Source organism: Dipodomys merriami, unplaced genomic scaffold (genome assembly GCF_024711535.1).
Source record: "Dipodomys merriami isolate MVZ:Mamm:240054 unplaced genomic scaffold, mDipMer1.0.p SCAF_903, whole genome shotgun sequence".
Lineage (NCBI taxonomy): Eukaryota > Metazoa > Chordata > Mammalia > Rodentia > Heteromyidae > Dipodomys > Dipodomys merriami.
The window spans coordinates 10489-24604 of NW_027206517.1; the positions used below are offsets into that span (position 1 = coordinate 10489).

The 14116-nt window shown below is 38.8% G+C and overlaps 1 long non-coding RNA gene and 1 pseudogene across 1 annotated transcript in view; both read left to right on the plus strand.

Annotated features, from left to right (window-relative positions):
- Window positions 1-2587: 2587 nt before the first annotated feature.
- LOC138821268 (uncharacterized) overlaps window positions 2588-14116 on the plus strand; it is a 33730-nt gene continuing 22201 nt past the window's right edge. The window contains exons 1-2 of the long non-coding RNA XR_011370112.1: window positions 2588-2655; window positions 5054-5187. This is a non-coding gene — a long non-coding RNA (uncharacterized lncRNA). The remainder of the gene's footprint in view (window positions 2656-5053; window positions 5188-14116) is intronic.
- Window positions 11717-11813, plus strand: LOC138821271 (U6 spliceosomal RNA; annotated as a pseudogene).

A 14116-nucleotide genomic window follows, 5' to 3' on the forward strand; every position in this document is an offset into this window, starting at 1 on the left:
TCCGTTGTTGCTCATTGGCTGCTGTGATCACCTTGAACTATTCACCAATTGGTCCTGCTAGGCCCTGAGTTCAGATTCCAGCACTACCAACAATTGGATCATGCAGTAAGAAGCCAAGTGTGAAACTTTTGTCCTTTTCTCTGAGAGTCCTGGGTGTCAGGCATGATGGAGAACACGTGTACAAATTCAGATTACATGTGATAGGATGTCATCAATGTAATAAATGGAATGGGTGTCATCATAGTAAAATCAGTGGTATATAAATGAACAAAAAAAAAGTACAAGGAACAACCACAACAAACATGTATGGACTGAACATCCATAGATAAGTACAAATCCTGTATTACAATGTATATAAATAGTATGTTTTCCAAGGCTGGGACTTGAATTTTGGCTTAGAGTACAGGCCTGACTTTCTTATCTTCAAGTACAGTGAGCTTCCCCTTCTTCCACAGTGCTGCAGATTTATCCAGACTCTGAGTTCAAATCCAAAGCCTGGCAGAAAAAAAGGGGGTGAATTGCAAGCAAGGGAGCCAATCTCTTTTAATTATATTTTGCTCAGCAGGGGGCTTGAGCTCAGGTTGTGGTAACTCTGCCTCAGCTTCGATAACCCTATGCTGGGGTGTGGCCACTGGACCCACAGTAGATCCTGGGATCCTAGACCCCCAGGCCTTGTGTGGCAATAATGTACAGAAAAAAATGCAGCGAGATGGCCTTTTTATGTTTTCTTCTTTTGCCCGGTGACCTTCCTGGGTCTGAATGACACTGTTGCAAAGGGTACTCAACCTTGCATTGCTGAAGGTTGTCAGACTATTGAGGAAGTCATAGGTCCACATGGCAATGTAGGCCCTGATTTCCAATCCCCGTCTTGACACCAATTAATGGCAGGAGATACTAAGAGACTCGTTCCCATCCATGGGAATAAAAGGTAATCTTATCAATGCCACAGTTGAATGAATTGATGGTGAATGATGCTCCTATAAAATTAGACAGGATCATTTCAAGAGACTGATTTTATTTAATATTTATGAAGCATTAAAAGAATACTGTTACTTACAGAATGCAATAATTTCAGAATATTGATTGATTTACTTAATAGTTTGTTAAGAATGCAAACAATAACGTTAATTACATGGAGGCATTATAAATACCCAAGAATTGGTAGGAATGTAGTCTATATAACTGAATAATGTATAGACATCTTTAGCACTCTATAAAGATATATACTTATTAGTGTACTACCATCTGCACGTCAATCTGTTCTTATTTTGTCAAACGCTGGGTCTCGATCTCAGGTACTCAGAACTGCCTGTCAGCTCAATTTGCCACAGGATGGCAGGCTGACACTCACCCATTCATGAATTGGGCCTTGTAGGCTGTGAGTTCAGATGCCAGCACTCCCAAAAAATGAATCGTGTAGTAAGAAGCTTATGGTGACACATGTTTTCCTTTTCTGTGAAAGTCCTGGGTTTCAGGAAAGATGTGCAATATATATGCAAACCTATATCCTATGTAATCAATGTAATCACTGTTCTATGTGTCATAATAGTCAATCAAATGAGTAGTCAATACATGAATAAAACAAAAAATAAAATAAATGACTACACTGAATGCAATATGGAATCAACATATGTATATAAATATAAATCATATATTTAAAATGTGCACAAATAGGATGTTTTCTAATGGTGGGCATCGATTTTAGGCCTAAGGAACAGACTTGAATTTCTTGAATTCAAGGAGGCAAGCTTCCCCTTCCCACACAGTGCAACAGCAGGGTTTCCTACACCATGAGTTCAAATCCCAGTCCTGGCAGAAAAAAAAATGGCATCTCCATGCTATGTGATGCCCAATTCGTAGGTATTTCATTTGGCCTCCATTTAATGAATGTGATTGTTTAAATGCTTCATAAAGTATTAATTAAAATCAACCAGTGTCCTATAATGTAATTGTGTATAATTTTATCCTCAAATCATTCAAATATTGCCCATTTCATCATGACATACATCACATTCCTTTGGTAATCATATGAATAGGAATGAGTTTCATAGGATCTCCTGCCATTTGTTGGTGGCAGGACCAGGATTCAAACTGTGAGCTCCAGCTCCTACCACTTAAACCTGAGGATAGGGAACTCACAGGTCTGTCCAGGAACATCAGCAAAACCAATGATTAGCCAGGCAATGGTGACTCTCAGCAGTCCTCCTTAAAACTTACAAGGCTGTGAAAGGAGGATCACAATCAAAGTCACCCTAGGCAGGAAAGTCTTGTCCAACTTGTGCCAACAAAGCCAGAAGTAAAGCCGTGTGGCTCCAGTGGTAGAGAGCTAGCTTTGATCAAAAGCAATTCACAGATTGTCCCCAGATCCTGAGCTCAAGGTCTGGGAACAAACAAACATACACAACAATCTGTGCAGCCATCCAGCTAAAGCAGGTCACCCTCTTGTCCCCAACTGGATTGGACAGAGCTGACTCCGCCCATTCTGCCTGCATCAGAGGATTCCAGCCACACCCCCATTGTTTCATGGTTCTTTCTGACCAATGGGATACAAGAATAGTGGCCACGCCCACATTCCATGCTGCCCAGTAGCACCTTGATTCCCTCTGTTTGTTGACACCATTACCAGCAGTTGAGGAAGGTAGAGGTGGCTGAGTGGTGAGTAAGAGACTCGAGGCCTTAGAAGGATAGGCCTTCCTCAGGCCCTCCATTAGCCTGCCTGAGCCCTGGCCCCCTCCCCCTTTCTCATGGAGCAGCATTTCATACCTGGTGCTGCAGGCTCAGACCCATGGTTTCCTCAGGCAATGGTACAATGGTGTGCCAGGAGCCAGCTTGTGGCCCTGACCTGGTCCTGGCATCCCTATCCTCTGCTCAGGGCCTGAGTGTCTGTCATGCCTCTGCCATTGTTGCTTGCCCCACCTGGAACAGCTGCCAACAGCTTCTGCCAGCAACACATGTGAGTGGCTGCCACACAGCCCCGCACCTTGTGACTCCATATCCCCTCCCCTCTGACCCGGACCCATGCCTCCCCTGTGCCCCACACTCTGGCCCATGCCCTAACACAAATGTGCCCCAGGGTGGTGGTGAGTGTTGACCCGAGGATCACACCCCCATCCCTAGCGGCTAGTGTCCCAGGAAATGGGGAGATAAAGGGTTGGGTGAGGAGTGGGCGCCACAGATCTCCTGGCCTGGAGCAGTGGTAGCCACACAGCCACACATCTGCCCCCTTCCTCTCCCCGCTGGGATCCCGGTGGCTTTAGTCAGAGGTAGGGAACAGCATGTCTACACCTGCCTTCTGTTGTCTTTTTCTTTTTTTCTGGGGATGGGAGGTGTTGGATGCAGAAGATAGAAACCCTTGCTGTGTGAGCCATTGTCTTCTGTGATCGGTCAATCTTTCACCTAAAGACAGAGAGCCAGACAAATAGAGTGAGAGAGAGACAGAGAGAGAGAGATCATCTTTTTCCGTGTACAGCCTGACTGTGCTCAGGTGAATGATCAGTTGGCAATTTGCAGGTGCTGCATGGATGAGTCTTCTGTCACCAGTCTGGATGTGTGTGTGTGTGTGTGTGTGTGTGTGTGTGTGTGTGTGTGTGTGTGTGTGTGTGTGTGTGTAGAAGTGGTTTGTCACAAGGAGGATGAATGCTTTGGTAACTTCTACCGGCTATCTTTGGGGCATGTATGGGCTTCACAGCTGAGGTCTGGGGGCCTGGTGAGAAGCTTGAAGGGGACATAGAACTGTTAAATTACAAGAACAAGGGATCTGTGTGCAATGGAGCTGTGTACTCCCTTGGGCCTGGTTGGTGGCAGTGGGAGCTGGGGAGGACCTGGGAGTGTGGCCTGCAGGGGATGGCTTCCCACGGGGACAGAGAGCATGGCCAACACTTAGTAAGGATATGAGTTCTGCTAGTATGGAGCGCAATAGCATAGGTCAGACTCTGGGTCTTCTCATCATGATGTCTGATGGGCGACACCAACCATATTTTAAATCTTGAGCTGTGATCTTCAGATCTCAGCCTCCTGAGTACCTAGGATTATAGACATGAGCCTCTGGCACTGGAACTCTGGTTCTTTTTGGTATATTAAGCTTTGACCTCAAGTCCTTAGGCTTGCCAGTCAGGACTTCTACCATGCAAGTCAAGCTTTTTTGTCTTGGGCATTTCTGAGATGGAGAATTAATATATACTCAGCCTGGTCTGGATCATGGTCCTCCTCTCTGTGACAGGCATGAGCCACCAGGCCCGGTCTTCTGTAGTTGGGATGGCAGACATGTAGCGCCACGCTCAGTCATTGGTTTAGATGGATTGTCCCAAACTCAGTCCACGGCAGCCGATTCTTGACCAGAGGTGAAGCTCTGGGTTGGGCCTCAACCATTGTACTTCAATCTCCTCATGGGACAGTTGTAAGGAAACAAGGGATTAATACAGAGGGATCTCTGGAGCAGGGACAAGCACAGAGGGAGGGGCCATCTGATACTGTTCTTGGCAATTCTGTGAGCATATAATAAGAAGATACCCGGAAAGATCTCAGATGGTGTGTGTTATTAATGGTGTAACAGGTATGGGATTATGAAACAAAACATGGCTCTCTTTCTTTATTACCCTATCCCCATGAGTAACGGGATTCTTCACCTTGTTCAGTTTTGAAGCTGGGGAAACTGAGGCACAGAGAAGCCGGGTGACCTACTAATGACTCCCAGCTGACAGAAAGCTCAGCCTGACTTCTCTGCCATGCTCCCTAGGACAATGGGTGCTATTCAGTCCACTTCTTGTGGTGGGAAGTCCACTTCTTTTCAGTCATGGGGCTTGAAATTTGGGCCTGGGCATCTCCTCAAGCTCCTCAGCTCAAAGCTAGCACTCTACAACTTCAGTCACAGCACCACTTCCAGTTTTCTGGTGATTCTTTGGAGATAAAAGTCTCACAGGTGTTCCTGCCCGGGCTGGCTATAAACCATCATCTTCATATCTCAGCCTCCATTGTACTTATGATTATAGGCCTGAGCCACCGGCACCTGGCTTAAGTAAAATTCTGACCGTCTTTCTTTCTCTTTCTCTCTCAGGAACTGATTCAATGCATGCTAGAGGAGGTGGCCCAGCTTCCCCATGTGGTTGGAACCAAGGTGGCCCTCTCATTCTGGAGGTAGGCTGTGGGTAAGGAGCTGTCTCACTCAGTCTGCTGTACTAGCTCCATGAGGTAAGTCCCTCTGTGCCCTGGCTACACTGTGACAGTTATCCATTGTTCATCTAGCCTTACTGGACTCAGTACTGTGTTTAATGCTCTTTTCTAGAAAAAATTTCTGGCTAAAATTATGATACATAGTTACAGAATGAAAATGTAATGCCAGCTTAAGAAAGTCATTTAGCGTTCTGGGAATGTGGCTTCATAGTATGGTGATTGCCTAGCATGCATGAAACCTTGGGTTCAATTCCTCAGTACCATAAAATTGAAAAGGAAACACTGGAAGTGGTCCTGTGCCTCAAGTGGTGGAGGGTTAGCGTTGAGGAAAAAAAAAAAAGCTGAGGAATAATTCCCAAGCACTGAGTTTCAGCCCCAGGACTTCCAAAACAACAACAGCAACAACAACAATGAACATTTAGTTAGTTAGTAAAATAAAGAACCCATACTTGGAATATATAATTGCTCTTTCCATACTGATACCTGAAAATAGTCCCTAATTCATATACTTTACCTATGATAGGATACTGTGTTGAAAAAATGTTTTGCTCATTAGGTCATGGCAATTAATGCCAGGAATGTGCTTAGATGTCAGGTGAAGATTAATTCTGGAAATTCAAAGATTCCAAGCTTTTCAGTGGGGTCACTACTAATCACAATGAGAAGGGTAGTAAGTGAGATTTGGAAACTATTTTGGCCAGTCATCACACCAAAAAGGCAGAGGCTAATTAACAGTTGTGATAGAAGAGAAGGAATAACTCCAGATGGAATGAAAAAATGTTAGTAACTAAGGTATAGCAGAAACCATTCTAGGGAACCATTTTCGGTTATTGAAGAACTAGTTATCAACTAGGCTTATTCCTCATTGCCTTTATCATTCAAAATCTCCTAGGCTAGTTCTAAATCTCTGTGTGATAAATGTATCTCCTTCTATGCTGTTCTTTCATACCTGATCTCCTTTGCTTTCTAAAAATCTGTCTTTCTATATTTTTCTATGAACATTTCCTGATACTAAATACACCTACAAAGATGAAAGAGGATGCTAATTTAAGAGTCCCATAGCTCATGAGTCATTAATGTAACAAAATGGAAAAGGAGGACATATTTATTGCTACCTCAATTCTTCTGAAAAGCTGTCATGTCACATAATATGGTTCAGATTTCCATTCTTTCTCATAAAAATGCAAATATGAGCCAGGAGGTGGTGGCTCATGCCTGTAATCCTAGCTACTCAGTAGGTTGAAACCAGAGGATTGTGGTTCAAATCCAGCCTGGTCAGGAAAGTCCATGAATCACTTATCTTCAATTAACCCCAGAAACCCGGAAGTGGTGCTGTAGCTAAAGTGGTAGAGTGCTCAAGTTGTGCTGAATTGCTGAGAGACCATGCTCAGGATCAATGTTCAATCCCCACAACCAACAAAAAAGTACAAATATGGCTTTAAGTTTCCCCCAAAGGAATGAAGTCAATAATAATCTTCCCAAATGATTTAGTAGTGCTCCTACTTTTGCTGAGTTATTATGGCTTCTTTGCTAAACATATTCTCTTCTTTAAAAATTGTCAAATAATAATAATATTATGAAGTTTATAATAAACTTCATCTAATATTTCTTGGTTCAAAAGTGAAGTCCATACAGTTGATGTCACTTCACTTTCTCACTGTGTTAGTTCAAAGCCAACCCAGGCAAGAGAGTCTGTTAAACTCTTATCTGTAATTAAACACCAAAAAAGACAGAAGTGGAGTTTTGGCTCAAGTAGTGGAGTACTAGCTTTGGGCCAGGTGGGAAAGAAAGACAACTGTTCAAGGACATGGCCAACTCTCTAAGTTCAAGCCCCAGAACCATCACAAACTAAACAAACAAGCAAACAAAACAAACCCTGAGTATTTCTTTGGGACTCTTCTTAAAATAGTGGTGGTCTGAGAAGAGGCTGCCTTTGCTGATCATACTCACTGGATCTTGGTTTTTTGGAATCCTTATTGCTATGGAAAACTCAGGACCAGACTAAAGGAATTGATAACTGATTCCTGCAACAAGGTAATCATCTCAGGAGTGAAACATCCATCCAAAAGACACTTTAAAACCTCCATATCTTTGCTTCTTTGCAGTAGAACACTTTTAAAACAAAATTACTTCCTTTTGTTCTATGATGGCCTTCAAATGGCATATTGTAATACTCTCAAACAGAAGTTTACAGACAAGTTTTATATGAGTAAAGGACACACTCAAAAAAGTCAAGGACAGAGTTTCCTTCCAGCCTTGGATTCTTTTCTTGTATAGTAAAAAGGAAAGCAATACTTAACTTGAACTTTGTCATTTCTCTATGTTCAATTCCTCTCCTGGGATCAGTATCCACATCCAGTAACAGTTACTTCCAGTAACAATCTATAGTGCTGCTCCAGAAAAATAATGAATGTTTTCTGGCTTCATTGAAATAGCACAAGGACACTTTTGGACATGAGGTAACACGTGTTTCAGAGACAACTTAGTAAAGAGAAATGAAATTTAAATTGCTTATATATACATTATCCATGAGAACATTTTGTTCAAACTTCTTATGTGTGTTCTGTAAATTAAGGTGAACTTTAAATGGGAAGAAATTTCTCATATCATTTTTCGTGAGTCTATGTGCTGTGCATTAATTTCCCAAGTGTACATAAGTTAACAGTAAGAGAAACAATAGCAATTATAGGAGAAAAAGAAGTTCTGTGTTTATGTATAAGTGTTCAATACAATATAGAAGACTCTCCAAATAAGAAAACATTGAAACAATAAAGCCAAGTCTAGTATGTAGATTTATGGGAGTGAAATAGAGAAAGCATTACTCCTAAGTGGAACATGAAGCATGAGGCCACTCCCTTTCTAAATCACGCTTGCTAATCACGTAAATGTGCAAAAAGGAAAATGGAAGAATGATTGTGTTTCCAATACAAGTCAGATATGGGAGAATAGACTTAACTGGAAAAAAAGAGTCCATCTTGTGAGAACAGGTATACTAGGAATGAACCTGGTGGCTAAGATCACATTTCTGTTTCATTCCTTTTCTTATATTCTTTTGTTGTTGTTGTTGTTGTTGTTGTTCGTGGGATTATCCCTCTGAAACGCATGTCAAGGCTAGGGCTCTTCCACTTGAGCCACAGTGCCACTTCCAGTTTTCTGGCAATTATTGGAGAAAAGAGTCTCCAGGACTTTCCTACCCGTGCTGGCTTTAAACTCCAATCCTCAGATCTCACAACAACTTAGTTTATGATCACATTTCTAACAGTGTACACTCAGGATATGTAATGTATATTTTCATCTATCTTTATGTGAATTCTTGAGTTAAAAATCTGGGCTACAGGTTAGACTTTACACTCACAAAAGTGTTTGAAGTTTGAAAGTTGTTACTCCTGGAAAAATAAAACCTAAGATATAAAGGAGTCTGAGAAGTTCAATTTGCATCCAGCTTGGACAGTATAGTCTTTGAGACACTACCTATAATTAACCAGCCAAAAGCTGGAATTCCAGTCACGAGCAAGATTGCTGAATAACAGTTTTAGTTTTTTGCATACGTACATACAAACATACATATACACACAGAGCAGTCAGTCTAGTGGTAAAGATCATAGGAGAAGTTCAGAATTGCTAGTTTGTTTCTAGATTAAATAAACAAACTATGGCAGGGCAATGTGATACAAGCCTGGAATTCTAGCACTCAGACAGGAGATTAGAGAATGGAATTACATAACGATACCTTCCCTGGACCAGGTAGAATAATTTTGTCTCAGTGAAACAAACCAAACAACAAGAAAGGAATACACATTTGGGAGTTTGGGCTAATTTTGTCATTATGTTTTGAGAAGTCAAGATTCCTATTGAATGCAACTCATATATATCCTCACTTGTGTTTTAAATGCTCTCATCATTACAGAACATTCCTAGATGCAAAATAGCTCATGATTCCCATCCAAAAATTTGCAAAACTAAATAAGCCTCATTCTGTTGGATTCCAAATAAATGTTGAAGGATTACAAAAGCTTAAGTCTGGAGAAATAGCAAAGTTCGTCTAATGTAGGACTTTGTAGAATTGCTAAATTAGAATTTAGATTTAAAATATATTTTTTTGTTTTGTTTATAATTTCATATTCTATAGGATACTACAAAATTCTTTTTAAGTAAAGGGATTAATTGAAAATTTCACAAATGATTCTGGCATTCTATTTGCCTAGATATTCTTTCAAGAGAGTTATAATTAGAACATAGATAATAGATAATTCCCATAGTTCATGTGTACCATGCTAATGTGAATAATCTAGACAGAGTTGCCAACAAATGGATGACATTAATTTATATATTTAGAAAAACAATTTTTAAGAGTTTGGTTTAATATGGTATGAAAAGATTAATTGCCTGACATCTTCTTTCTTCTACCTATATGTAACACAGGAAGCCATTTCTTATTTACGTGCCTCTGTATACATGGAGAAAAATGCTAGGTTTGGGGTTGGTTTTCAATTTTGTTTTTGTTTTATTGGTTCATCCTAGAGCTTGAACTCTTGGCCTGGATAGTGTCTCTGAGTCTGTTTATGCTCAAGGCTTGTGCCCTACCACTTCAACCTCAGTGCCACTTGAGTCTGACTTTTGTGGAGAAGTTTTTTGGAGATAAGATTCTAAGAAGCCTTCCTGCCTGAGTGGGCTTTGAACCATAATTTTCCTATCTTAGCATCCTGAATATCTATGATAGCCAAAAAATATAAATATAAATAATATTTGCACGTGTTCTGATCTCAAGAATACCAGTGGAGGAAAAATGATGCAGCTCAGTTTATTGTGGTGTTCTTTTCAGAACAAAGAGGGTGTCACATTAGCAGAGGTGTAGTATTTTTTCAAAATAGAGATAAGGTATTCATGATGTGAATTAAGTAATTTTAAACTGCCCCTTACAAGTTGGAAACTGTTGGGGTAGGATGACTTTATGACATAAATCTTGGGATTAATGGTCATAGAAATAATAGCTTACTCTAATAAACAATTGCTAAGTTGCCTTGCATTTCACAATTGCTTACTGCTAATTCCTGCATCTCAAGGAATTGGGGCCCTGAAATATAGGAAATGACAGATTGAGATGGGTCTTCAATTACTTTATGTTGACATGTTGCATGGGTCTTGGTGAGAAGTCTTGTCCCTGTTATCTGATGATGCAGGTAACTGGGACCTGGGATCCTAAAACCCATGGGTAATGCAGAAGAATAATATGTTTTAGACATCTTAGAAAAATTTTGGCATAATCAGTAGGAATTCTTCAGAAATATGGAGAAAAACAGTTTGGGACCAGCGAGTTAAAACAATAAACAGAGCAGCAGAGTAAAATTCATTATAGATTAGAGGAAAACATTGTTTTTTTACCATGTGGATTCATAAGACAAAGAACAGTTAGAATGTATCACAAGTTTATATTAAAGACATTTTATTGATACTTTTTTATATTCTAATATATATTTTAAAACTAATTATTTATATTCCAATTCTATTTATTTGAATAAATATCAATTTATTTGTCAAATTATCAACTAATTCTAGTAAGTTTCACTGTGTGAAATATAAAATCAGCACATATAAATATAAAATATATAACTATATATAATATAATTAAAAGGCACACGTTTTGCATTGTTCTGTTGTAGTTACTGTATCAAAGGCAACTCTGTTTTAAAGTATTATTCCATTATCTCTACCTCAGTGTTTGATAGAGTTAGACCTAAAGCTTTACCATTTGCATGGAAGCAAGAGGAAACACTGTGATTAAAACATTATCAATTTAATGCCTAATAACGAGAAGAAACATATGGACTTCTCCTGCAACTATGAAAATATTTGGTGATACAAAGGCAGTAGTGTAAGTTCCTGCCTGGTTGTATGGTAGACAAGCCAGGACATTAAGTAATCATGCATATGAACAATTTTTTCACCTTCTTGGCTTTAGTTACTTTTGAAATGGAAGGTATAATAAACAACTATATTCTTATAAAATACCTTCTAGTCTGAACAGTTCTGTTTGAACTGTTTGTCTCTCTATGATCCCTTGTAACCATGATTAGTTTTGTTCCAGTAAGACAATCTATGCTGTCAGGGTAACATATTCTGATTGGTCTGTTCCCACATGGAAGAAGGGTAAAGGCTCAGGTAGACGTTTGTGCCAGTAACACCTCATTTGGGAAAATGTCAGCTAAAGAAGATTAGAAGTAGCTCTTAAGCAATGCTTACTTTGAATCCATTAGGTCCACAAAGCTAATTAAGTTGGATTCATAGTACTTGAAAAAGCCATCACCTTTGGACCTATCTATGAATAATTGAGAGTACAATCAAATTCCAAATAAAAAGACTTAAGATAGTCAATGACAAAAAAAATTGCAAATGTGAGCAATTTTTCCACTATTCACAGAATTTTATGGAAATAAGATTGATAGCATTGTTAGGAACAAGAAGGTTTCCTTGTTTTCAAGTAGGCACCCATAGATATAAGCCTGTATAAAGATTGCATCATTAACTACTTAAATTTAGAAGATACTACATGATTCAGCAGCACTTATACTCAAATTACAATACAGAGATTAACATGGCACTTGCACAAGGGTAATATGAAAGTTTGAGAAGCATTCCATATTTTTCATTCTTCAGATGCAAGAAATGAAAAACAGTTATTAAAAAGTTGATTACAAAATTACAAGTGTAACAAAACACGTAATTCATATAATTAAATTTCGTTTGACATCAATGTATTAAATCTTCACCTCAGAAAGGCGTTTACATAGCATAAACTTCACAAAACTTCAAATTAGACATTGTTATTTTATCCCAAAGAAAGATAATATTAAGACCTAGAAAAAAAGGAATCAAACTGTTTCTATATGGAACGAAATTGGAAAGGACACATTAATGAACTTATGTATTATAAAGTAATGTAGATTTCAAAGTATATATAGGAGAAAATAAAATAAATTATGAACATTATGCAAACATAGAATATAGAATATTTTAAAATATACTTTTTCAGACAAGCACTAGAAATATTTTAGTTTCTGTACTACTCATTTCAACAGGTAATTTAAAATTATTTCTGATTTAAAAAATCACAAACTCTGAAGAAATCATTATACATGTATACAAAAACTATTGAATACATTTTGACATCCAATGCAGGCAATTCACTTGGAAGAATTCCACGGAATCCATATTTACAGTAAAATATTGGTGTTGCTGGGCACTGGTGGCTCATGGTTCAAAGCCAGCCTGGGAAAGGAAGTCTGTGGTACGGTACTCTTATCTCCAATAAACCACTAGAAAACTGGAAGTGGAGCTATGGCTCAAGTGGTAGAGCACTCACCTTGAGCTGAAGAGCACAGAGATAGCTCCCAGGCCCAGAGTTCAAACCCCATGATCGACCATTAAAAAAAGGGGATATTGCCCTTGTTTGTATTGTGAAAATATTTTGTAGGGACACAAAACATGGACTTGCATTTTTGAAATTTAAGAAACTTAACCCGACCATTAGGACTTAGGTGAACAATTTGTACAGCCTTCCACAATTTCATAGAGGAAGGGATACATGCTTATCCTTTTGGCAATTTCAAATGCAGTTTCTTCTATGTTGTTCTTCAGGCTTGGTTTTATATAATGGTTCAACAAAAGGAGACCCAGCATATCTTTGCTATCTCAATTCTCAGCAGCAAGATGTAAGGGGGTCAAGAGGCCTTTAGTTTGGGCATTGGTATCTGTATCATGATGAAGTAAGAAAGAAGCCACTCTGGTATTATTCCACAAATATGCACTGTGCAGGGGTGTCCAGTCAGCCACAGTTATTGCATGTGCCAATAGAGACACAAACTCACTGACAATGTCTAACTGTCCACTGTAGGCTCTCAATGAAGAGGGGTATACTAATCGTCATCCCTACTATTCACATGAGTGGCCTTTTTGGGAAAGAAGTCTCTGCACTGTAGTAAGCCAAATATTTTTGGCAGCCCAATGAAGAAATTTGCTTGGATCTTTCTCCATTTTTTTCTCTAATTGATAACATTCCTTACTTTTTCGTCTTGTTCCTCATATTCCTTAGAATTGCCTAACCAGAGATTTTGAGTGCCAGTGGGAATGAGATGGCCATGTATTTCCCTAATAGTTCACATTGGTTGAACTGGTCAGAAATATCCTGTGAATTTTCTGCATCTGTTTATTCACCATGATTTAATTTCTTTTTTTCCAATTTTACTATTCGAAATTATTCTAGCTGGAGAGTAGGGAATTGATGGAGAGTAGAGGAAAGATGTTCCTCCATATTCAATTGTACACACTGAAAATGAGGATCAATGATGTCTTCATGTGAAGCTTATTCTAGGAATGAGAAAATAGGAAATAATGCCTTCTATATAAATGATTTGGGAAATGGCAGAGCAAAAACTGAAATGAGGCAAGCAAATAAATAAAAGCAAAATAAATTAGAATAATTATGGAGCAATCATATTATCTATGAGAATGAAGAAAGGGAGAAAGAGACCGATGTGCAATGACCTATCTAGCCACAAAATCCATGCCTCTGATCAATTTATAGAGCAAACAAAATTTAGTTTTTAAAAAAGATGGAAATAGAATTTATGTATTTACTTGAAATTAGTAAATACATTTTTAGTAGCCTACATAACGAGATATAACTTTGACCAAATTACAGACAATAAACTAAGTCCTTGATAATTCTAGTAACAGAACTGACTGAAATCAGTTAAATCACACTTTTCCTGTACAATGAAGGAATAGGAAGGTAGTATAGCAGCAGAGAAGGCAGGGAGATTGTACCTGTGAAAAAACTTTGTGGAAATTGGTATTGAGGATTTCTTACTGGTGATCCACTTGCACTGGAAGCATGATTCTGAACTATTGCTTGCTGATTCTGAACTATTGATTTGATCATTATATTCTA